We start from the raw sequence: 26,698 nt of genomic DNA on the forward strand, positions 1-26,698 counted from the left end.
CCAATGACATTTCCGAGCTAGAGCAAAAGAACGGATATCATCGTAAAACGTAAGTATGACTCGTTATTTTATCTAATATCACAATTATGAGGGCTTATTTGAGAAAACGGGGACTGCAGTGCCATTTTCACAAATGTTCAGCTGAATTTTACTGTAGAAGCTTACATTTAAGATAAAACCAGTATTATCGAGTGTTTTATTTTGTCGGGAATAAAAATGACCGCCTGTTTACCGGAATAAGCATGTTTATACTCTTTTTCTGGGTTGAGCTGGAGCCAAAAGCCAGGAAGCTGGAGCCAAAGCGTGGAGGTTGAGCCAATACATTGTATAATTATGCACGTTTTGATGAGAAATATCAAATATCGGCAATTTCCGAACGCTAAATTATTTATGAATAAAGATTACTAAATAAAAAAAAATGTCAAATGTATTACTCCTCGATATGTTCCAAGTCAGAAAGCCAGATGTGCAGCAAAATCTGGGATCTATTTTGTTCTGTTAGATATATGTTTATTCATTTATTTTTAGCTCGACTATTCGAAGAATAGGTGGGCTATACTACTCGCCCAAGCGTCAGCGTCGGCGTCGGCGTCCGGTTAAAGTTTTAGGGCAAGTTGAGATTTTCACTTATAAGTCCAATACCCTACATTCAATTGACTTAATACTTCACGCAGTTGTTCAGGGCCATCACATGATGAGGTTAGATAACTCCATATTATTCTTTACACAGATTATGGCCCCTGATTGACTATGGAACTTAGGTTAAAGTTTTAGGGCAAGTTGGAATATTTATTAATAACTTCAATTCTTCACACAGTTGTTCAGGACCATCACACAATGAGGTTACATAACTCCATATTATCATAAATACAAGTTATGGCCCCTGATTGACTTAGGTAAAAGTTTTAGGGCAGGTTAAAGTTTTAGGGCAAGTTGGGATTTTCGCTTAAAACTCCAATACCATTCATTCAATTGACTTAATACTTCACACAGATGTTCCGAGCCATCACATAATGAGGTTAGATAACTCCATATTATCTTTTATACAAATTATGGCCCCTGATTGACTATGGAACTTAGGTTAAAGTTTTAGGGCAGGTTGGGATATTGTTTAATAACTTCTATACCCTTCATTCAATTGACTTAATACTTCACACAATTGTTCAGGACCATCACCCAATGAGGTTACATAACTCCATATCCTTAATACAAGTTATGTGTAGTGTGTTAGGTGTACTAGCGGTCATTTAATTTCTAAGTTGATGTAATTTAGCACATAGTTTACCAGTTTTTCGTCTATCATCTAATCTTTGTTAAATGACACACATCCACTACAATTAATCTGATTGACCAGAGTAAAAACTGGTCAAGAAACAGTAGCCATATAATTATATAGATGTTGTGCAAGGATTGTTTAGCTCCATCGACATTTCTGAGATTGCAACGCACATTATCAGACGAATTGCATTAAATATTCATAAATAATCATATATTTTAAAAAATACAACAATATCTTAATACTAGTTATAAATACAGAACTTCCACTATTCCAAATATGCCGAGTTGAGTGCATTATTATACAGCGTATTGGCTCAACCTCCACGCTTTGGCTCCAGCTCCCTGGCTTTTGGCTCCAGCTCAACCCAGAAAAAGAGTATAAACATGCTTATTCCGGTGAACAGGCGGTCATTTTTATTCCCGACAAAATAAAGCACTCGATAATACTGGTTTTACCTTAAATGTAAGCGTCTTGAGCGATATTCAGCTAAAAATTTGTGAATATGTTCTTCTTTCGTTTGTAAACATGCATGTGTTTGATCGGAGAATCGGTTTTATAACTCAATAAACAATATGTTTACAGAATAACCGAAATATGTGTGAAGATTAAACATACTTATATGGCACTGCATTCCCCGATTTCTCAAATAAGCCATCATAATTGTGATATTAGATAAAATAACGAGTCATACTTACGTTTTACGATGATATCCGTTCTTTTGCTCTAGCTCGGAAATGTCATTGGCTCTTATAAAACACAGCTCCTAAAAGAGCTGGAGCCACTGTTTCGCATTCGTGTTATTTAACATTTGGATATTCATTTTGTTTCCTAAACGCCACAAATCCTCTTATTTAAATCAATATAAAATATATATGTTCTTCTTTCGTTTGTAAACATGCATGTGTTTGATCGGAGAATCGGTTTTATAACTCAATAAACAATATGTTTACAGAATAACCGAAATACGTGTGAAGATTAAACATACTTATATGGCACTGCATTCCCCGATTTCTCAAATAAGCCCTCATAATTGTGATATTACATAAAATAACGAGTCATACTTACGTTTTACGATGATATCCGTTCTTTTGTTCTAGCTCGGAAGTGTCATTTAAGGAATGAATTGCGGGGTTGGTGTGTTATCACTGTGTGGAGTCCGAAGGACTCCACGCGTACTTTGACCAACCCAATTGCGTTCATATCCCCGATAATGACATCAACCCCGCAATTCATTCCTTATATTTACACCAATAGTTCATTATTTCATTCAAGAATTGTTAAAAAAATACTTCATTTCATTTAAGAAAACCTTTCAGTAACCCGTTCTTACCTATTCGGTAAATAGAACGACCCGACTATAACCGGAAACATTTTTTCAAATGACGTCACAATAACGCAGGAAAAGATCAACTACTTGAAATCACTTTAAAACGTAAAATTGAAACACTTCTTGTACCAATATATTTAAAATATAATAAACTAACACTTTTAAAAATGTTGATCTATATTTTACGGGACCTGCAGACACAATACAATCAATAACAAGATTAATAGCTTTCATGTATACTGTTATGCAATGAATTACGATCCGAACATATCCGAAGATGTTGCGTTCATCAATCGATGAACGCAATTGCCGAAAGGCAGTTCATTTAAGGAATGGAAGTTGATGTGTAAATATTGGCTCTTATAAAACACAGCTCCTAAAAGAGCTGGAGCCACTGTTTCGCATTCGTGTTATTTAACATTAGGATATTCATTTTGTTCCCTAAACGCCACAAATCCACTTATTCAAATCAATATAAAATATATTTTTCAACTGTAACTCCATAATATTTAACACTGCATAGTTAAATAAAAACACAAAAGTTAAACATACACTTTTTGTTTAGCAAATACCTCTTAAGTGTTTTATGAAACACACATTCAGATCGATCTGTCAACAAAGCATCGCCATTTTAGAACTATCTAATAGTTGCCCGTTATCTTTCCGCCCAATATACTGAGCGCTGGGATCTGTCATTCTTGGCTATGAAAACAACAAGTGGGATATGGACGCGTGTTTATATGGACTAATTCGGCGAGTGCTCCGTTAAGATTGTTAGTCATTTTAGGTTTTTGGAGCATAGTGCACATATAGAATGTAGCCCTGGTTAGATCTACCCTGGTTCTTTAACCTGCTTCAGTGTATAGCACTGTCACACGAGACCCCTATTGAAAGTCCCTCCCGGAAGACGATTAGTTTTTTAAAGTGATGCGACGGGGAATCGAACCTTGACCCCTGGATTGTAGTCAAGTGTGTTACCACTAGACCACGGATCGGCCACAGTGGTGACAAGATGAGTACGCTATTTATACTCGCACACGGGCCTTATAACCTTTCGGCGAGTACAACGAGTTACGGCGAGTTTAACCTTAGCCAACGGGGGAGGTGGGCAATGGCAACGATAGAAGAGCCGCACTAAAACTACGACACCGAGTGAGGTCGACACTTTGACATATGATAAGGAGGGGGACTTATAAACATATGACCACGAGTTTATCATTTGGCAAACGAGGTAAGATGGCACTCTTTAAGCTTGACGACATTAGCGGTAATAGTTTAACCTATTATCTCGACGGAGTGGCAGCTTTCTTAAGCATGGAGGGCAACTCTTTAACCTATGGCAATCTTGGGAAGGTAATACTTCAACCTACGACAGTGACTAGGGCGGCAAAATCTTTACAAGTAACAACTTGGGAGGATGTCACACTTTAACCTTCGACATCGAAGGAGGCAACATTTTTATTCATGACCTCGATACTGTACTGTATATTTTTCATTGTTATGGCACAAAACTAAGTTTTAGTATTAAAGCTGCACTGTCCCAGATTGGACGTTTTGACAACTTTTTATGTTTGTCTTGGAACAAGCCAATTTTTTGCGAAAATCCATGGAAACCAGTGATATACAGTACTGTTAAGACCAAACTTGACAGTAAGTGCACATCGTGTTCACTATCAGTTCACTTCGTAGTGCACTTCGTAGTGCACTAGGGTAAGACAAGGGTAAGACATGGGAAAGACTAAATGGAGACAAGGGGCGGACCAGATAAGGCTTCTTCAGTCTATAATAAATGCTATCTTTACAGTGAAACTTAGAATGATGTGTTTAGTTTCAACAGATGTTTTAATGTAAACTATTTTATAGAATAATTATAATCAATTTTGACCTTTCATTTTAACAATATAGAATTATATGATTGATGTTGTTTTATAAAATAAAGCTAATTTGTCAAACATTTAAATGTTTTTGTTTTCTTTATAAATATGCATTGCATTATTTTCATATTAATTACAGAACCAAAGTTATATAATTAAAGCTATCATGACAGCTTTAATTATATAACTTTGGTTCTAAATAAAAGGGTTTCATCTTCAAATACTTTTATGACATAACATTCAAAGGAGTTCATGAGCCTTTCTTTAAAGTTTCACAAGGTGATAATTACACGTTGTTCGTTATTTGTAATAGTTAATTATCAAAGTTCACGCCTTATATATTGTTCCAAGCTCAAACTGTGAAATTGTTGTGCCATTGTTGATTCATTCAAAGGATATATTAACAAAGATTTTCTTCCAACTCTTCTGAAACTTTCAATTTTATGTTTATTCTTGTTTAACAAATGTGTTCGGATTTAAGGTGACAGCCTGACAGCAATCATCATCAAATAAGTACACCATTAAATATTATAGTATATTTTCTACATTGTACCCAGATTTACTAACTGCATTTCTAATTTGATACACATAATAGATAAACGTATATTTCAGGCATTTTGTATTATTGGTTATGCTGCTCCATAATTTAATGAAATACTATCCATTGAAGGCTAATTTAAGCCTTCTTTAAGAGCCCCCCCCCCCCCCATAGTACACTGTGTATTGATTTTTATCTTTATTGCCTCCTGCTAACTATCAAATGCTTTAGAATAAGAATATGAGTAGTATTATTTATAATATCCCATTAAAATTATTTATATTTTACAACTTAAATGGAATAAAACCCTTTTTACTTATTTTGTTTATTATTTACTCCCAATCAGTCAAATTAATACATTTGCTATGCATATATGTTTATGCAAGAAGTGGTTGTGTATTAATGAGCTAATGCTATTTTCTACTCTAAATGTTGTCAACTCTAAATGGCCCCAAGCCAATAAACAAATACACAGGAAATTGGCCCCTGCAATGACACTAGTGCAATAAACAAGGGATACACAGCAGACAATTAACATGACAACCATTCCTAAAACTAGGCCTTTGAAGGAAACTCAATATATTTTTTACGAATTTTGTTTTAGAGAAGAGATGCAAACAAATACGCTTTAATAAAAGATGGAAAATAGTTAATTTTTATTATATTTTGTGTTGCAACTGCATAATAAAATAAAAATACTATTTCTTAAAGTGACACTTTTATTCAAAATCAATACATACACATGAATAACAAACCAAAATTTTGACTGATAAACCATTAACTACCTACTAAATAAGGCATTAATGGAAAATATTAACTACTGATAACAAGATTGTAACCGTGAATTTAACAGCAGAAAGCGCAAAAAATATTAAATGATTGGTGAATGCTAAAAGATTTACTGTACACTACTGTAGTCTACAATAGTCTCATACGGTAGAGATAGCGTGTTTTATGCTCATTTCTTTCAAATTAAATTCGGTACCCTTATAAGGACCATTGTTTTTGACATTTATTCATCCTTTTTGGAATATTAAAACAATATTATTAATTTTGGTAAATCTTATTCTGCATCTTAAATGACACTTTTCATCATTTGTTAATCAAATTATTAAGAGTGGAGATATTTAATATTTACCATGCATATCATGTATTTTAACATCAAATAGCAAGTTTAATATGAAATAATATTCATTGTAATGCCTGGTTAATGGTTGAATGCATAGGATAATTTCATCTTTTGCCATTTTGAATGTTATCACAGCAGGGTTCCTGATACTTCCTGTGTATTGTTTATTGGCTCTGACCTATTGGGGCTAACACTGTTACAATGGGTAATCTCATTACAAAAGTAATGAATAAGCGTTTTATCATTTTGCTGATATTCAATTAATTTTAATGCCTGGTTAGTTGGCCATTTGGTAGGACAATTCCCTTTGTGCTATTTTTATAGAAAAAGATAAATAGATATATTCAGTATCAAATGCTAAAGCTAGGCTTTAAAGATGTTTATTTATGGAAAGTTAATGAAATAAATCGTGAATATAGTTACGTAAAAAAATCTGAAAAATAGCTTGAGCTACTATTTTTAAATTATTCTAATTAAGGCAAGATCTTTTTTCAACCGCATGCATTTTTCTTTCGTTAAATCACATTTACTTTTTTATCATAAATGATACAATGATTTTGTATTTACAGTTTGAATATATAATAGTGCTGTTCACTTTTATACATAGGATTTTACACTCTTATTTAAAATATTGGCTAAGAAATAATTTATTTAAGAAATATGACCAGTAAATGACGGGTCCCCTTTTCTTTTGTTACTGGCCCGAAAAAATGATTTACATCATCAGGTGTGGGCTGAGTGTGTGCGTGTTATGGACAAAAACAATGTGTACTTGTGATGAGTTGTTGGGAAGAAATTTCATCTGTTCTAGCTTACGTCTGTTAAGGGAGCAAAACAGTATTATGTGTTGTAAATATTATGATAGAAATAGTGCTGTTAACTGTATATACAAAGCATTCAGAGTTAATATTTTGTTATCACTTAATGACTTAAATCAAATGTCTGAATTACAAAAAAAATGTCATAATTGTTCAGATGTTACAATAGTGACACAAGTATATTATATAACACACCTGTTTCAAAATATTGGCTTTCAAATAAACTTATTGTATTTATTTTAAGAAATGTAATATTCTTTTTTATCAACAATAAAATAAAATTGACAAATATAGAAACCCCTTGTCTTATAAGCCTAGTACAATGGCTTTACATCATAAAGTCATCAGTGAATACTAAAAGATTTTGTCACAAGTTTTGAAATGAACTGGTAGAGGAAAAGATCTTATCAGTGATATAAAATCAATATAGTAAGGCCAATCTCAGTGGACCAGAAAAATCAATACTGGCTTATCAAATAAACTACAGACTACATTAGTTTATCAATAGTGCACAAATTGTTCACTAGTAGTTCACTCCTAGTGCACAAGGGTGTAAAGTTTGGTCTTAACAGTACTGTATGACTGCGGACAAAAGATTAAATCGTAGATGTTTATATTTAAGTCAAAAATTAATGTTTTATGCATTTTTCTTAAACCGTTATGACACAACAATTGAAGCTTAGGCAACGATGGAGGAATCTTATTTAGCCTATTGCAACATTGGAGGGGCTGCACATAAGCCCAAGACAGCCATGGGGTCGGGGTATATATATTAATATAATTGTGACAACGTGGTCACGAGCTATATAGGGAGTCACTATTGACGACACCGAAGGTACATGATAAATGAAAACGAGTGCGGCAACACTTGAGCATATGACAACGAGGCATCACATTTAGCATGGGACAATGATGGATGATCGAGGGGCATGCGACTGACTATGAGGGAAGAGGGGCATCATCTTTGGCGCATTTTGTAAACCGGTTGTTTCTTTCTAATTCTTTCCCAAAACATTTTAAACGAAAATAGCGCGCAGGTACTAGTTATGAATTTCGAACTTGAACTCCAACGACTTTTTATACCATTTAATCTTGTTCCTCGACCATCTTGTTCTACCTTTCTTTCATAGCCGATTTGACTGCAAACCGGTGTTAGGGCAATTTTTCGTTTCGTTAACTTGTTAATTTGTAATTAGTGTATTTTCAATTTTGGTAAGATTTTTGGTATTATGTTTATATCCTTTAAACTTAAATGAACAGTTACGATGCCAATATGCTTAGAAACTGACCTTAGTATTTATGATCATATCTTCAAATACTTCTTATTCGGACATGACCTGAATTCGGATGTTTCCCTTGATACTACCAGTCCTTCACCAGGGAGTAAGATTACATTTGTTTTTGGTCCCAGTTTCACTTAAATGGCAGCCATGTAATTCCTTTAAATTCAGTTCAAATGACATTGATTTAAACAAAGGCAATAAAAAGGTCAATAAACTGTCACATTTCTCCTTATAAATTCAGTCACATTGAAGGAAAACACTGTTAATGTTTCAATACTATTTGCATCAGGCCTGAAGTAAGCACAGTTCTAGTACTGCAAAACATATCATTATAATATTTATAAATCTCTCTTGTTGAAAGTCAAAGTACTAGTACTCATTCAGGTAGTCCACCTAAATGGCCGTCAATGAGTCTTTTGACGATTTTTAGACTATGGCAGACTCGTGACGTCCACGTTACAGGGATACACATGAAATGTCAAAATAATAAAAAAGTATCCCTGATAGCTCATTATTGTAGCTACCGTATTTTCTCGACTATAAGGCGATTCGCTTATAAGACGGCCCCCTAACTTTGCCTATGAAATCTGGTGCTTTTTGTTTCGACTCGCTTATAAGACGGGGTCAATTTTTAAGCAAATCTAAAATGCTAAAATTCTTCCTAATGTGTAAAAATGTTCAAGCTCAACGGACAATTATCGACTTTCGCGGTAACTGTTTTTGTTTTACTCAAAGAAAATGGCGGGCAACTGTGAGCTCTCTATTTGGAGGTAGGTTAAAAATGAGTACATACGTTTGCAGGACAGGTCGTTACTTATCGAAATTGTAATAATTAATTAATAACAACATATGTTTGTTTTAGTTTATTTTTTATTGAAGACACCAATGAAGTTCTTCGGCAAAATAAATGGCTTCAATAACATAACTGCGAAAAGCCGAGGCATGAATAGGTGTTTGTTTAGCAATAATGCTTTAGGCAATATTGTCCCTTGATTGGCGACGAACATAAAGGATTCATATTCGCATTGTCATTTGTTTGCTTAATCAAATTGACAGTTAGGTACCTACATCATATTAAGATTCCAATTTATTGATTTGATATATCTGTCGTACTAATTATACTGACACGCGCCATGAGAAAAAATGCAGATATAACGGTACACTGTGTGACGTCAGAGCACGCGCGGTGAAGAGATTTCGTGTTGTTGTTTACTTAATTGCCCCATACTTATATCAGCAGACGATAGACTGGATAGACGAATACCCTATGTAAAATTTAACTGATTTTGACTTGAATCTTTTTTTAATATTTTATCGACTTGCTTATAAGACGGGTCCCCTACTTTGGGGGTAAAAATCGGGACCCAATTTCCCCGTCTTATAGTCGAGAAAATACGGTACTCATTCAGGCAGTTGCCAATTTCCTGTGTATTAATTTATTTGATCAGGGCCACTAAAACTGCACAACAGGATACTCTGATAAGAGGGGTCACTTATAGAAGGCTTAAACTAGGTCTTTAAAGTCAACTTTTATGCAATGTTATTGGTTTTGCTAGTTTGTGATGGAATTGGGGAAAATTAATCTTGTAGCTAATGAATGCTCTATGAAACAATATTTAATATGTCTTGTTGTTTGTGGAATTGGGGAGGTCAGTAAATTACATAGACTGCATTTATGTCAAGAAATCTAGCATGTAGGCACAAGATGTGTTTTTGGGTTGAGAGCAATTGTTGTTACCGTTTTATAATCAAGTTTGCTACTGGTACCATACATAATTGTTATCCTGTATATTTGCAAAAATAACAACAACCCTGATATGTTATTTTTTTCTCAATATTTATTCTCTTTATTTATTTTTCTTGTCCCCCTGTATTAGATTCAGGGATGTCATCTTTAACACAATACAAAATAACAGCTTTACAAAGAATAGAAGATGAATGGAATTGATTTTTATATTTGAAGTTTGTAAAAGAACTTTGACCTTGTTCTTCTGTACCTTCCCTCTGCTTACTCAGTGAATGAAATAAGCATATTATGCCATAGGCCTACAAGTCTGTATCAACCCTGGAGGATTTGCCTCAAACCATAACACTGATAAGAACTAGTCAAATGTTTATTTGTTCAGATTTGTTCAAGAAAATCTTACGATATATAATTTATATGAACAAGTAGTTTTTGAGCTTGTTCAAGAAAGCTTGTGTCAATGACTTAATACCTTTTATACAATTTTTTTGAATGAATTTCTTCCAAAAGTATGCATTGGAAATAAGAATCAATAAATCTTAATGGTTTAACATTATTTCTATTTAACAAATATTAGGAATAATTGTTCTGTTTCATTAATTCTTTGTTAGCAAATAATACTCCTTCCATTTTGATTTGATAACCAATTGCATTTGGGGCCTGATTTTGCAATAGAACTGTAGTCCACAGGCAACCATTTTGTTGACAAGACCAGCTTAACGACTATTTGTGAGTCTAAAAACAAACAATGAATGATTAAAGGGACTAGACACCAGATGATACCATTTGAAGTGCTCTTTTTGTCAAAACCTTACATAAAATTGATATCGCTGAGTGCAATGCATCGAATCTTACTTGCTGATTTATCACATCGACAACAACACATGTATCTTTTGCATTTTTTTGCATATTTTTCCGTTTCCTTATTGATTTTGTTTGTTTCCATGTAAATTCCAGTAAATTAAAAGATAGCGTCAGTATATATGTATCCTCTACTTATCATGTGACTTTCACGTATATATGCTAAATGACTATATGTACTATAAACTAGGAAACAATTTTTAAACAGGTAACTTCGGCTGAGACAGTGACATATATTCTTTTAATCATGTAAAATGATATATTAATGGCCTCATATTAATTCATATTGATAATTCTAATCTTGTTTCGAGAAAAAACTGTATTTGCTGATTTTGGGACCGTCTGGTGTCTAGTCCCTTTAAATTTACCATTCAATGACAGTATCAAGTCCATGATTTATTTCCACCTATCATATAAATATATATATATAAATAAACATACAACAAGTTATGGGGCAAAAATAGAATTCACTCTTCTTGTCTACTTGTATATTTATAAATCAATTTTCCATGAATTTCCTCGACAAAAGCTGCATATTGCTCAGGAAACCTTGCAGTCTTAGAAGACAAGTTAAACATTCTTTTTGCAATAAAAATGGACAAACAATCTTGAAACAGGTTATCCCTTTGTACAGCTCGAATTATGTTGTATGCAACATTTACATAAAGAACAACTTAAGGACAGGCGCACTGGTATTCAAGTTAAAAAAAAATCATGGTTAAGCAGTGGTTGAAATTAAGACAAGCCTGCAAACCCTGCACTGGTAAAATATCCTTCAGGCTTGCTCAAATTTGGAATTTTTATAGCGGGGATTGTTGAAAAATTTGGCCAAGCAGTAGTATAAGAATTCGGACTTGTTAATCCAAAAGTCTAATATCAATGACTGGTTAAGTAGAAGCATTATAATTATGCGTCTTTGAATGGGAATGGATGCTTTAACTGTTGTTTATAGGTATATCACAGACAAGTTATCTCAATTAGTAGGTCACCTTGCTAATAATCGGAAGCTTGTTGCTGATTTAGTTGCTTCAGGCCGACACCAGACCCAGTTTTCTCTATACCGGTTTTCTGCCTAAATTATATTTTTTATGAGCTGTAATAAAATATTGTCCAAAGCAGATACACCGGAAAGTAAGCTCTACTGCTTGTTGTAGAATTCAGCTTGTGAGGGTTTATCTAGAATAACTTTATAATCAAGGATATAACTTTATACAACCAGATTGCAAGATATGACAAAATTGTAAACAGTTTAAAGCTGCAATCTCACAGAAATAATGTTTTGACAGCTTTTTTATTGTTTGTCTATGAATGAGCCAACACAAAAATGCTTAGAAACCAGTGATATAAGACTGCTGCAAAGATCAGATCGCAGGTTTTCATATTAAGTTAAAAAATTGATGTTTTATGCATTTTTCTTAAACCGATAGCAAAGCTTTTAGCCATAAAACATTAATTTTCGAACGGAAATATGAAAATCTGCCATCTCATCTCAGCAGTCTTATATCACCAGTTTGCAGAATGAATACTTACGCAAAAATTCGCTCATTCAAGGACAAAAAATGAAAAAGTTGTCAAAACGGTAAATCTGTGGGAGTGCAGCTTTAAGTGTAGGAATGCAGACAAGTCTGTTCAATCCAAAATTATGATTATTATCCAACATTCAGAAACCTTCAATGTATAAAATTCTGAAGAGGTATTGATTCAAAATATGTAAAGATCGACCAATAATTCCTTTGTTGAATGTAATGTTTTGTGTCTTTATTGTCTTTCGACTTTTCGAGTCCCAATTATTTTGGTAAGATATAAACCTAAACAATGCATTATGATGTATTGGTATGTGTGTACATATTTCTTTGTGATCTAAAGAAAGTTTCTGTTCTGTTCTAAATATTCTGAAAGAAAGTATAATTATTGCCAATTTAAGGGTCATAACTCTCATGTGACTGAGGGGACATTTTTCTGGTTACGGTATCAAACCTTACAAAGTAATATTGCTCATACAAATTCTTACCAAATTTGGTGATGATTGGACAATGGCTATTAAAGCTATTTATAGGGAATGACAGGTTCTAGGTAATTTCTATAATTATAGGGCGATAAATCGCAAAATACCCAATCCTATTTTTTAAATACCAGGTTTGGCGATAAGTGGCTGTACGTAAGCTATACACAGCTAGAGGGCAGACAATGTAATTATAGTACTAAGTTTGATACTATTTACAGTGTCCACCCTACAACCACATATCACCAAACTTGGAATTATTAAAATAGGATTAAAATGGGTATTTTGCAACAGTTGCTGCTTTTGTTTATTAATCTAAGCCAGATTTTTAAACAAAGGATTATCTGCTGTAATATTGCTTTTGTCAAAATGAAAAATCCAGCTTTAATGCCCAATGTTTCTTTGTTGCAACACAAATTCTTGGGTGTCAAACTCCTCATGAAATATTTGGAGTATTTAAGTCCAGTGTGTAAATGTTTCAGAGATTATTTTCCAGTGCATCTATTTTGTTACAATCCCTTGTTTATTTCCCTAGGGTTTTAGCTGTAGGATTATGGGAGGGTGCTGCACCCTGTCTGTTTTGTAAGCACCCTAATCTGCCCTCATGACTAGAATGTGCCCACTCCTGCCTTCAAAAAGTTATTAATGCTGAAGATCATCAAATATTTCTTTTGTTTTGATTTTAACTTGAAAAGTGATTACCAATTCAATCAAACATAAAATATTTCTTTTGTTTTGATTAAAACTTGAAATGTGATTATGAATTAAATCAAACATTACATATTAATAAGCTGAAAACTAATATTACTTTAAAAGAGCAAATTTTCTAACATTTTCAATGAAATTCGTAAAGCTTTGCTTATTCACTGCCAAATACAATGTGCTCTCTTGTCTCTCAGTACTCTTTTCTTCAGCACCCTGTCCATTTTGAAAGCCTTATTTTCCTATACAAGTGTATGAAGTATATGTTTCTTAAAGGTGCACTCTTACTCCCAAATAAGATTTACCACAATGAATACAATTGTTAAAATCTAACAAAAAAGATGAATAAATGTCAAAAACAATGGTTCTTATGAAGGATACCGAGTTTAATTTGAAAGCAAGGTGCAGAAAACATGGTATTTCTACCTTATGAGACAATAGTAGTTCACAGTAAATCTTTTAGCACTCACCAATCATTTAATAGTTTTGCGTTTTCAGGTATTACATGTACATGGTTACAATCTTGATAACAGTAATTATAGTTTCCATAAATCAATTTTTTAATAAGTAGTAAAAGGTTTATTTTTTTATACATGTGTTTTTACTGATTTTCAATAAGAGTGTCATTTTAACAAAATCAAATTTGTTGAATTCCTCTTGCACCATTTGGAGGAAGTGCTATGGATTTTTACAGATGATAAGGCATCCAATGCAGATAGCTATGAATAATTGTTATGGTGCTGACTGTCCATCTGGAATCAAAGACTGGTTGGAATCAATCCCATAGCATTTTCCCTATTTTGGATGTAGTAAAAAAATATTTGGCCATTTGAAGCAAATTATTCAAAGTGTTACAGATGATCTTGCACCATGTGTAGAAGAAATGAATTTGTGATTGAAAATGTACTGCATTGACATTTTTTACCCGAATTATGGGGCATTTAATGCTTTTTATCTTTGTATGAATTGTTGCGTGTTAAACTCTTCATGCACTGGTCTATTGGAGAATTTGCCTCAAATTATAACACTGATTAGAACTAGTCATGCACTGGTCTATTGGAGGGTTTGTCTTAAACTATAACACTGATTAGAACTAGTCACACACTGGTCTATTGGAGGGTTTGTCTCAAACTATAACACTGATTAGAACTAGTCATACACTGGTCTATTGGAGGGTTTGTCTCAAACTATAACACTGATTAGAACTAGTCATACACTGGTCTGTTGGAGGGTTTGTCTCAAACTATAACACTGATTAGAACTAGTCACACACTTGTATCTTGGAGGGTTTGTCTCAAACTATAACACTGATTAGAACTAGTCAGACACTAGTCTGTTGGAGGGTTTGTCTCAAACTGTAACACTGTTTAGAACTAGTCATACACTGGTCTGTTGGAGGGTTTGTCTCAAACTATAACAGAGATTAGAACTTGTCATACACTTGTCTGTTGGAGGGTTTGTCTCAAACTATAACACTGATTAGAACTAGTCAAACACTGGTCTATAAGAGGGTTTGTCTCAAACTATAACACTGATTAGAACTAGTAATACACTGGTCTGTTGGAGGGTTTGTCTTAAACTATAACACTGATTAGAACTTGTCATACACTGGTCTGTTGGAGGCTTTGTCTCAAACTATAACACTGATTAGAACTTGTCATACACTGGTCTATAGGAGGTTTGCCTCTAAGTATAACACTGATTAGAACTAGTCATACACTGGTCTATAGGAGGTTTGCCTCTAAGTATAACACTGATTAGAACTAGTCATACACTGGTCTGTTGGAGGTTTGCCTCTAAGTATAACACTGATTAGAACTAGTCATACACTAGTATCTTGGAGGGTTTGTCTCAAACAATAACACTGATTAGAACTAGTCACCCACTGGTCTATTGGAGGGTTTGTCTCAAACTATAACACTGATTAGAACTAGTCACACACTTGTCTCTTGGAGGGTTTGTCTCAAACTATAACACTGATTAGAACTTGTCACACACTGGTCTGTTGGAGGGTTTGTCTCAAACTATAACACTGATTAGAACAAGTCAAACACTGGTCTGTTGGAGGGTTTGTCTCAAACTATAACACTGATTAGAACTAGTCAAACACTGGTCTGTTGGAGGTTTGCCTCTAAGTATAACACTGATTAGAACTAGTCATACACTGGTCTATAGGAGGTTTGCCTCTAAGTATAACACTGATTAGAACTAGTCATACACTGGTCTGTTGGAGGGTTTGTCTCAAACTATAACACTGATTGGAACTAGTCAAACACTGGTCTATAGGAGGTTTGCCTCTAAGTATATCACTGATTAGAACTAGTCATACACTGGTCTGTTGGAGGTTTGCCTCTAAGTATAACACTGATTAGAACTAGTCATACACTGGTCTGTTGGAGGGTTTGTCTCAAACTATAACACTGATTAGAACTAGTCACACACTGGTCTGTTGGAGGGTTTGTCTCAAACTATAACACTGATTAGAACTAGTCAAACACTGGTCTGTTGGAGGGTTTGTCTCAAACTGTAACACTGATTAGAACTAGTCATACACTGGTCTGTTGGAGGGTTTGTCTCAAACTATAATACTGACCAGAACTAGTCACACACTGGTCTATTGCAGGATTTGCCTCAAACTATAACACTGATTAGAAATAGTCAAACACTGGTCTATAGGAGGTTTGCCTCTAAGTATACCACTTATTTAAACTGGTATTCACTGGTTTATTGGAGGATTTGCCTCAAACTATAACACTGATTAGAACTATCAACCTATAGCATTGATCAGAACTATCAACCTATAGCATTGATCAGAACTATCAACCTATAACATTGATCAGAACTATCAACCTATAACATTGATAAGAAATATCAACCTATAACATTGATCTGAACTATAAACCTATAACATTGATCAGAACTATCAACCTATAACATTGGTCAGAACTATCAACCTATAGCATTGCTCAGAACTATCAACCTATAACATTGGTCAGAACTATCAACATATAGCATTGATCAGAACTATCAACCTATAGCATGGGTCAGAACTATCAACCTATAGCATTGATCAGAACTATCAACCTATAGCATTGATCAGAACTATCAATCTATAACATTGGTCAGAACAATAAACTTATAACATTGATCAGAACTATCAACCTATAGCATTGTTCAGAACTATCACCCTATAGCATTGATCAGAACTATCAACCTCATGTATAACATTGATCAGAACTATCAACCTATAGCATTGATCAAAACTATCACCCTATAGCATTGATCAGAAATATCAACCTACATGTATAACATTGATCAGAACTATCAACCTATAGCATTGATCAGAACTATCACCCTATAGCATTGATCAGGACTATCAACCTACATGTACAACACTGATCAGAGCTATCAACCTAAAACATTGATCAGAACTATCATTCTATAACATTGATCAGAACTATCAACCTAAAACATTGATCAGAACTATAATTCTATAACATTGATCAGAACTATCAACTTATAGCATTGCTCAGAACTATCACCCTATAGCATTGATCAGAACTATCAACCTCATGTATAACATTGATCAGAACTATCAACCTATAGCATTGATCAGAACTATCACCCTATAGCATTGATCAGAACTATCAACCTACATGTATAACATTGATCAGAACTATCAACTTATAGCATTGATCAGAACTATCACCCTATAGCATTGATCAGGACTATCAACCTACATGTACAACACTGATCAGAGCTATCAACCTAAAACATTGATCAGAACTATCATTCTATAACATTGATCAGAACTATCAACCTAAAACATTGATCAGAACTATAATTCTATAACATTGATCAGAACTATCAACTTATAGCATTGCTCAGAACTACTAACCTTTAACATTGGTCAGAACTATCAAACTATAGCATTGATCAGACCTATCAACCTATTGCATGGGTCAGAACTATCAACCTATAGCATTGATCAGAACTATCAACCTATAACATTGATCAGAACTATCAACCTATAACATTGGTCAGAACTATCAACTTATAGCATTGATAAGAACTATCAACCTATAGCATTGATCAGAACTATCACCCTATAGCATTGATCAGAACTATCAACCTACATGTATAACATTGATCAGAACTATCAACCTATAGCATAGATCAGAACTATCACCCTATAGCATTGATCAGAACTATCAACCTCTAACATATATCAGAACTGTCAACCTATAGCATTGATCAGAACTGACTTTTTCTCAAAGTTTACTTTTTTCCCAATTTGCATGGCACATGCTGGTAAAAATAATTTCAAACAAAAAATCACTGGAGGTCAAAATTTGATCATGCTCAGAGAGATATGTTTCTGTACTTTCCACTGTGCGGTGGAGTATCTGGGATTTGTTTTGACAGCTTTTTCAGTGAGGCCTGCAGATGTGGAGCCAGTCTTCAGATCAGGGTAAAGCTGTGTGGGGAATTGATCAGCATTGCTGGATACAGTGGTTTTCTGATTTTCTCCGACTTTCTGGACTATAAACTGTTTTTCTTAAATGATGAAACTTTCAGTCATTGGCTATGGTTAATAATTGTGAGTATTTCAATGTAGTTTTCGAGAGTTAATTGAAACACAAATAACGATAACTATACCAGGTACAGAAACTGCCACTTATGAATTAATAAATTGAATATTTGGTAGTCTGTTTAGTATTGAACTAGCACCTAGTAGGAGTTTAGCGGGTGTGCATGTCTTTTTGGAAATTGAAAATAACATCTGTTAATTATTCATATTTACCAATTCATGTCCAATAAACCTATTGATTGTTTTTAGACATTTTTTTCATTCAAACTGTGAAAAGTTTTAATCATTTTAGAGAAAAAAATCACATAGCTCATTTATAATCTTGTATGTATGTTTCATAAGTACATGAAATGTTCTGCAAAGTCTTAAGAGCATAATTATGTTACAGCAAATTGATGATGTAAGTTCAAGGGATGGTCTATCTTTTAGGAAGAAGTCAGCTGCTCCGAACTGTTGAATGATAATTTAATATACAGTGAATTTGTAAACTTCCTGTTCTCAAGTTCTTATCAGATGATATGATAATGTTAGCTCTGGGAAAACGCTGAGTACCTGTTTATGAATAAGTTGTGAAACCTTATGTTTTTTTACAGGAAAAAAAATCAGTCTTAATCATGTGTTTTCAATTTATTTTAAAGCAAATGATATTATCATATACATTAATAATTATATTTTTATGTACACATCTTTAATATATTGTAGTAGTATAAGAAATGCTGCCTTTTCATGGGACAAAAGAAGATGATGACCACTAAATATATTTTTTTATTATACATTTAATATGATCATTATCTTGTTTGGTATTGTTTTTAAGAATGAATCTTGATTTATTTCTGGTCAACAGATTAATTAGGAGCCTGTACATATTCATCACCTTAGGAAGTTACTTAACATAAGCATTGCTTAGGAAACTATACATTAATTACTAGATTTTTATACCCACCTGCCCCGCCTTTTTCTGCTGCCTCTTAAATTTTATTGACTCTAATAAAATTGTTAATCTAGGATCTGCGTTTGAGTATTAATTGCTTCAGTTGGTCCAGGGACGATCTTTATTTATATTGACTTAAATAAAAAGATAAAACTAGGGTCTGTACTTGAGTATTGGTTCAGTACTGTATGGGAACGGCTTTTATTTATAAGTACGGTTTTGATGTATAACATTCACATGTTAAAAAGGAGAATTGTAACGATCCTATTGTGGTTCGTCTAGAAACTCATGTTTATGGTCCCTTATGCAATATTAGCAAAGAGCACGAACACATATTCAATGGTAAAACAGTCATCTAGAAAAAAAATAAAAAAAATAAAATGTACCCTCACCACCATTTATAAAAAGAACAACAAATTTGCATAAAAATCTAGCAGTTAATTTCGTGGCCTAAAGTTGAATCATTCTATTCTGTAACCTCCACACCTAGATGTTTCTGGTAATATGTTTATATTTTTAGTACCATATAAACTACCTGTAACTTATGCAACTACAGTAATGCTATAACATAATTCTGACTGATCGCCCATTACCCAAGTGAACATTAATGTTGTATTGCACCAATCTATATGCAAATACTTGGCTGGTGTTGCTCCCCCAGTGTGGTGATGGACGAGAATTGTGACAGGTCTTGTGTTACCTGGACAGGTGATTAACCAACATCTAATTGCTCCTGATCAGGGTTGCCTTCTTACTCATTGGTACACCTCATTAGTTGAAATATTTTGGTAGATTGGTGTATGTGATTTTAGCTAATACATTCTTTTGCCTTTGGATTTATCCAACAAGGTCCAAATTTGTTGAAATTTTGTCAGAAACAAGAGTAAGTAGTTTTATACATATAGCCAAACTGTTCTTGCTTTATATTGATTTTAAAAATGTAAAAATTAGTTTATCATTATTATGATAAAGAATATTTCCTTTTAAGATGAACTCTTACTCCTAAATAAGATGTACCACAATTGATACAATTGTTTTTAATTTACCCAAAAGAATAATTAAATATCAAAAACAATGGTTCTTATGAAGGAGAAGTACTGTGTTTAGTTTGAAAGAAAGTTGCAGAAAACACAGTATTTCTACGTTTAATATTAGACGATACTTGATCACTGTAAATCTTTTCCGACTTGTTATCAGTAATTAATATTTTCGATAAATGCATTATTTATACTAATTTAGTAAGTAGTTAAAGGTTTATCGCTCAAAATATATGTTTGTTATACATTTGTAAGTATAAGATTGATTTTAAATATGACTTATAATCACTTTGAAGTTCAAAATTATAAAGGAGTGTAAAAATAACACAAATTATCCAAAAACAAAATAATGAGCTTAGCTTAATCCTGATAAAAGTGACTTATGCTTTTATGAGAAATTGGAGCTTATTCTGAAAGGCGGTAATGGAAGAATTATGGATAAATACTTCAGTCTGCAACTTATGGATTAGTTCGTGGTACTTGGGCTATATTTGTAAAAAAGTTGATAATTCATTGATCACATAATAGAAACCGTTAAATCATTTTTTTTATACATGTCACTTAAAAGATGCACTCTTATTTCCAGATAAGATTTACCACAATTAATACTCATGTTTAATATTCCAAAAGGGATGAATATATGTCGAAAACAATGGTTCTTATAAAGGATACCAAGTTAACTTTGAAACAAATGTGCATAACACACGGTATTTCTACCTTTTCAGACTATATTAGACCACTGTAAATCTTTTAGCATTCACCAAGCATTTAATATTTTTGTGTTTTCAGCTGATAAATACATGGTTACAATCTTAAATTGTTATCAGTAATTAATATTTTCCATAAATGCATTATTTAGTAAGTAGTCAAAGGTTTTATCAGTCAAAATGTATGTTTGATTCACATGTGTATGTATTGATTTTGAATAATAGTGTCACTAAGAAATTTATAGATGAGCTTTAAGTTTGTGTATTATCAAAAAAGCTCCATTATATAATTTGCACTCTGGTGACATGCATTCTTAAAATGAATTGCTTTTCCATGTTCTTGGGGAAATCGTGTTTGCTTTGTTGCAGCCTGTAATCTCATTAGAGGCTGTACAAAGAAGATTTCACAGGTTTGTTATCAGCCGTTTTTTCCTGGACAGATGGAACCTATCATTGACTTTGTTGACATTGCAAGGAAAACATGCACAATTGCATTTCCTAGTGTTTTTGTTACTGGGGTATACAAAATAAAAGATCGAACTATAAGATCGTTCATATGCTAACATTGGCCTGCCAGTATTGATTGATATCAAATCTTAAAAAGGAAGCACAAATTATTCCATAATTGATTGAGCATGCAGAGACATGGGATATGTGTTTTTCTTGAAATGATATTGATTCCTGTCCTGTCCAAAACTTATGGCCAGTAAGTGAATTACAGTCCTCGTACTAGGAAGTAGACACCATTAGATCAAAGTTCATCTGGTTATAGATTTTGTGAGTGGGTGCCCCTCGTGAATTTATTGGCCATAAACATGCAATCTTAGGCACTCGCTGTTTGTACCACTTGCAAGTTATTACATTAACGTTTTGTTTTATTATAAGGATTTCAATCTGTTGAAATTGGTCTGGTACCCAGCATATAATAAACAGCAACTTAAATGCAGGTTACCCAGGCTATCTGTTGAAATTGTCTGGTGCCAAGCCTGCAATGCACAACACAATAATGAAATGGTGAGGGCAGGTTACCCAGGCTATCTGTTGAAATTGGCTGGTACCCAGCATACAATGGGCAACAAGATAATGAAATGGTAAGGGCAGGTAACCCAGGCTATCTGTTGAAATTGGCTGGTACCCAGCGTACAATGCACAACAAGATAATGAAATGGTAAGGGCAGGTAACCCAGGCTATCTGTTGAAATTGGCTGGTACCCAGCGTACAATGCACAACAAGATAATGAAATGGTAGGGGCAGGTAACCCAGGCTATCTGTTGAAATTAGCTGGTACCCCGCATACCATTCACAACAAGAGAATGAAATGGTCAGGGCAGGTAAACCAGGCTATTTTTAGCTCTACTGGCCAAAGGCCAGAAGAGCTTATGCGATGGTAATGTGTACGTAGTATGTGCATCCGTGCGTCCGTGCGGTCGTGCGTTCGTGCGTCTGTAAACAATTGCTTGTGAACACGATACAGTCTTCAGTTTTGATTGTATCTCAATGAAACTTGTATAGTATTTAGATATCTATTAGAGCTGGGTTCCTTTCGAAAACCAGCCAGATCCGCTCATGCATGCCTAGATTATGGCCCTTGATAGTATAAAAAAATGCTATTGTGTAAACAATTGGTTGTAAACAATTGGTTGTGAACACGATACAGTCTTCAGTTTTTATTGTATCTCAATGAAACTTGTACAGTATCTAGATATCCATTAGAGCTCGGTTCCTTCCGCCCATGAATGCCTAGATTATGGGCCATGAAAGTTTTAAAGAAATGCTCTCTATTTTTAGCCAGGTCTGCATGAGCGAATTCTATTTTTAGCCAAGTTTACATGTACATGTAAATTCAAGTCTTAGAGTTAAGGGAGACAATTTGCAAGTCTAGGATTTTGAGAGACAATTTTCTTTTTGCTTCTGCAGCTGATTTTGTGAATTACTCTGCCTTGTTCTTGTTGAAAGCCCAAAGGCCATTTTTTAGCTTTAAGTTCTGTAGTTTGCGCATTCATCTTAACAAAATTGGTTGTGAATGTTTAAGTTATGCACCTGGTGTCATTACTGGCCACACCCAGGGTTCACAGGTTTGGTAAACATAAATCTGGAAAGGTTTAAAAATCTTTTTGTGTGTTCGTTGGATCCATCTCAGCACAATTGCTTGTGAATGTTTGTTCAAATTGATCAATGTTGTCCTAGGATGCCCTTGACTTTGACCTTTTGACCAACTTTTTTTAACTTTTAAAACTACAGAAATTTTTACTATGAGTACAGTTTTATAAGCATTTTTTTTTTGTCAGATGACTTTTACTTGGCACATATTAAAATAGTTCATGGAACTAATCTGCTTACAATACTTTCTGGGCTCAGATGTTGAACGTGCTACGTTTTCAGGTAAGCCAAACACAAAACATAAACCATATGTCTGTTGCCTTTTACCCATACATACATGCTCTGGATTGATATGACCACAAAAGCCATGCCAGTAGAGCATAGGCCCTTTTGGGCCTCTTGTTGGAAACTGTTATGATACAGCTTTACAGCCAATAACAGGTTTCTTCTCCATTGAATGATTGAATAGCAAATTGAGTTTAGCTCTCCCTAAAGGAGTTTATATCAGATGGGTTTTTTTCTTCCCTGCAAAACGTTATCAGAATATTTTGTCTATTCATTTGCATGAAGGGAATCAAAGTCTTTAATGACATTGTTGCATACAATCAGATGCATCTATTGAATTGTTTCAAGTCTCTAATTACATTGTTGCAAACAATCAGATGCAACTATTGAATTGTTTCAAGTCTCTAATTACATTGGTGCAAACAATCAGATGCATCTAATGAATTGTTTCAAGTCTCTAATGACATTGTTGCATACAATCAGATGCATCTATTGAATTGTTTCAAGTCTCTAATTACATTGTTGCATACAATCAGATGCATCAACTGAATTGTTTCAAGTCTCTAATTACATTGTTGCATACAATCAGATGCATCTATTGAATTCTTTCAAGTCTCTAATGACATTGTTGCATACAATCAGATGCATCTATTGAATTGTTTCAAGTCTCTAATGACATTGTTGCATACAATCAGATGCATCTATTCAATTGTTTCAAGTCTCTAATTACATTGTTGCATACAATCAGATGCATCTATTGAATTGTTTCAAGTCTCTAATGACATTGTTGCATACACGTCTCTAATTACATTTTTGCATACAATCAGATAATTCAGATTCATTATTCTTACTTATTGGTACACCTCATTAGTTGACATATTTAGGTAGATTGGTGTATGTGATTTTAGCTAAAACATTCTTTTGCCTTTGGATTTATCCAACAAGCTACAAATTTCTTGAAATTTTGTACCGGTAAGTAACAACGGACATTAAGTAGCTTTTTTCATATATAGCCATTATTTTTAATAAGTACTGCATTTAATAAATAAGAATTACTTTATCATTATTTTATGATAAAGAAATTATATATTTCCTTTAAAAGATGCACTCCTAAATAAGATGTACCAAAATTATAATACAATTGTGTTAATTTACTGAAAAGAATGAATAAATATTAAAACAATGGTTCTTATGAAGATTGCATACAATCAAATGCATCTATTGAATTGTTTCAAGTAATTAACGACATTGTTGCATACGATCAAATAATACAGATTCATCTATCAAATTGTTTGGAATTCTTTAATTACTTTGTTCATACAATCAGATTCATCTGTTGGTTTGTTTTCGGATGGTAATGGTTATATAATGTGTTTTGGGTAAGGGTCGTACCAGACATTAGTGATTGCACTGTGATAAATGAGTTGTATCATGGCAACTGGTGTCAGGTGCAGTTATTTATTTTTTTGGAAAACAACATGGCTTTCTTCATCATTGATGTCCCCAGAGGAATTGATGGACATCTAAGTTACACGACTTTCATCTAAATGATGACTTTCCCGTGTAAGGTCATGTATTCTGTTAATTTTTGTCTCGGAAATATATGCCTTTTGGCAAAGAATTGAAAGCTATTCTGCTTCATTGCTGTCTGGTAAGAGCTTAAATCAATGTTCTTAAAGCTGCACTCTCACAAATTAACAGTTTTGACCTTTTTTTAATGATTTTTTGTCACAGAATCAGCTCATTTTGTCATCAGTGCCTTCAATGCAGTCATATTTTTTTAAGATAACTCACAATAGAACAGATCTCAATTGTTTGGTAATCTGCCAAAAATTTAATTTTATTTTAAAGCTGCACTCTCACAGATTGAAAGTTTTGACAACTTTTTTATTTTTTGTCTTAGAACGAGCCATTTTTTGCGAAAAGCCATGGAAACCAGACAACTAACAAAAAATCAGATCACAGATTTTTATATTTAAATTAAAAAAATGATGTTTTATGCATTTTTCTCAAACTGTTAGTAACGGTTTAAGCCATAAAATATTAATTTCGAACGGAAATATGAAAATCTACGATCTGATTTTTTGGCACCAATCTTATATAATTGGTTTGCAGATATTTACACAAATATTTGCTCTTTTCAAGACAAAAAATAAAAAGAAGTTGTAAAAATGATAAATCTGTGAGAGTGCAGCTTTAAAGCCTTTGTAACGCTTTTAGCTGCATAACATCAATGTTCAAACTTTAATCAGCAGTGTTATATCACTGGTTTCCAGACATTTACTTAAACCTTGTCTCATTCAAAGACAAAAATAAATAAATGTGAAAACAATCAATCTGTGAGAGTGCAGCTTTAAATCAATGTTCAAATGGGTAACAATTAACTTAGTGCGGAATAGGAAACACTTCTAGCAAAATGGAAGAGAGCAGGAAACATGTTAAGTTTTACAAGGCAATGCCAGAATTAAATACTTAACATTTGAATTTTTTGGGCTGAAATAATAATTAGTTTAGTTTTAACATTATATATTTTACAACGATTTTGGATAAAGTTATGATAACTTAATAAGTCACTCTCATTGGCACGATGTCGTGCGAGAGTGTGGTCTTTTGTTATGGGTAAATGGAGAAAACTCAGAGAAAAACCCACTTGTCTGGCTTTGAGACCATTAACCAAATTCACATGCTCCTAGGTCGGGAATTAAACCCGATGGCCTCGGTGAGAAGCGAGTGCGCTAACTACTGTGCTTACTGGGCAACCTGAATCATAATCATGATTTTCTAGTTACATGTACTACAGTTTGGAAACATTTTGATTAAATCTAACTGAAAAGTCACTCTGCATGAGAATGGATATTTCGTAGACATACTGGAAGACAATGAAGCTTATCAGAAGCATTTGGACAAAAACATAACATATCCAGTGATCTAAACAGTATGAGGAAAATAATGTAAGATGGTTAAAACTTGTCAGAGTTGCAGATCAAAGGGAGGGTTAGCATACTAGGGATGTCAGGCTCTCTGGTGTTCTAAAGGTCGGCACTGGAAGACCCAGGCTGGGGGAATGTTTTAATGAGATTCAGATGTATGCTGCTGCCTGTTAGCATGGCAGATATAATTAACCTTTGAAGTTTAGGTGCTGTTTTATTGCCAGTGTTCTTTTTCTGTGCTATTTTTTTTCCTTTTCTCATCAGTATTTTGTGGATAAATTTTTATTCTAACTGGATGGCTATAATTCTTAGGTACACTTTTGTTAATCTATGATTAGTATTCTTTGAAGTTTAGGTGCTGTTTTATTGCTAGAGTGTTCTTTTTTGTGATAGTTTTTTTTCCTTTCTCTTAAGCAGTGTGTGGATATTTATTCTTACTGGATTAGGATAGCTATATATAAGGTACATGTTAGTAAATCTATGAGTATTGTCCTTTAAAGTTTAGGTGCTGTTTTATTGCTAGAGAGTTCTTTTCTGTGCTAGTTGTTTTTCTTTACTC

General features: G+C 33.6%; 1 protein-coding gene across 5 annotated transcripts in view; it reads left to right on the plus strand.

The window, feature by feature from the left end:
* Positions 1-8,104: 8,104 nt before the first annotated feature.
* The window catches only part of LOC128217656 (dystroglycan 1-like), a 29,010-nt gene continuing 10,416 nt past the window's right edge, over positions 8,105-26,698 (plus strand). Inside the window, exon 1 of one of the 5 annotated variants that reach the window (XM_052924943.1) lies at positions 8,105-8,177. The gene's annotated coding sequence lies outside the window, so the exon portion shown is untranslated. The other 4 variants (XM_052924940.1, XM_052924946.1, XM_052924941.1 and 1 more) reach the window with 4 other exon arrangements.

Source organism: Mya arenaria, chromosome 14 (assembly GCF_026914265.1).
Source record: "Mya arenaria isolate MELC-2E11 chromosome 14, ASM2691426v1".
Classification (NCBI taxonomy): Eukaryota; Metazoa; Mollusca; class Bivalvia; order Myida; family Myidae; genus Mya; species Mya arenaria.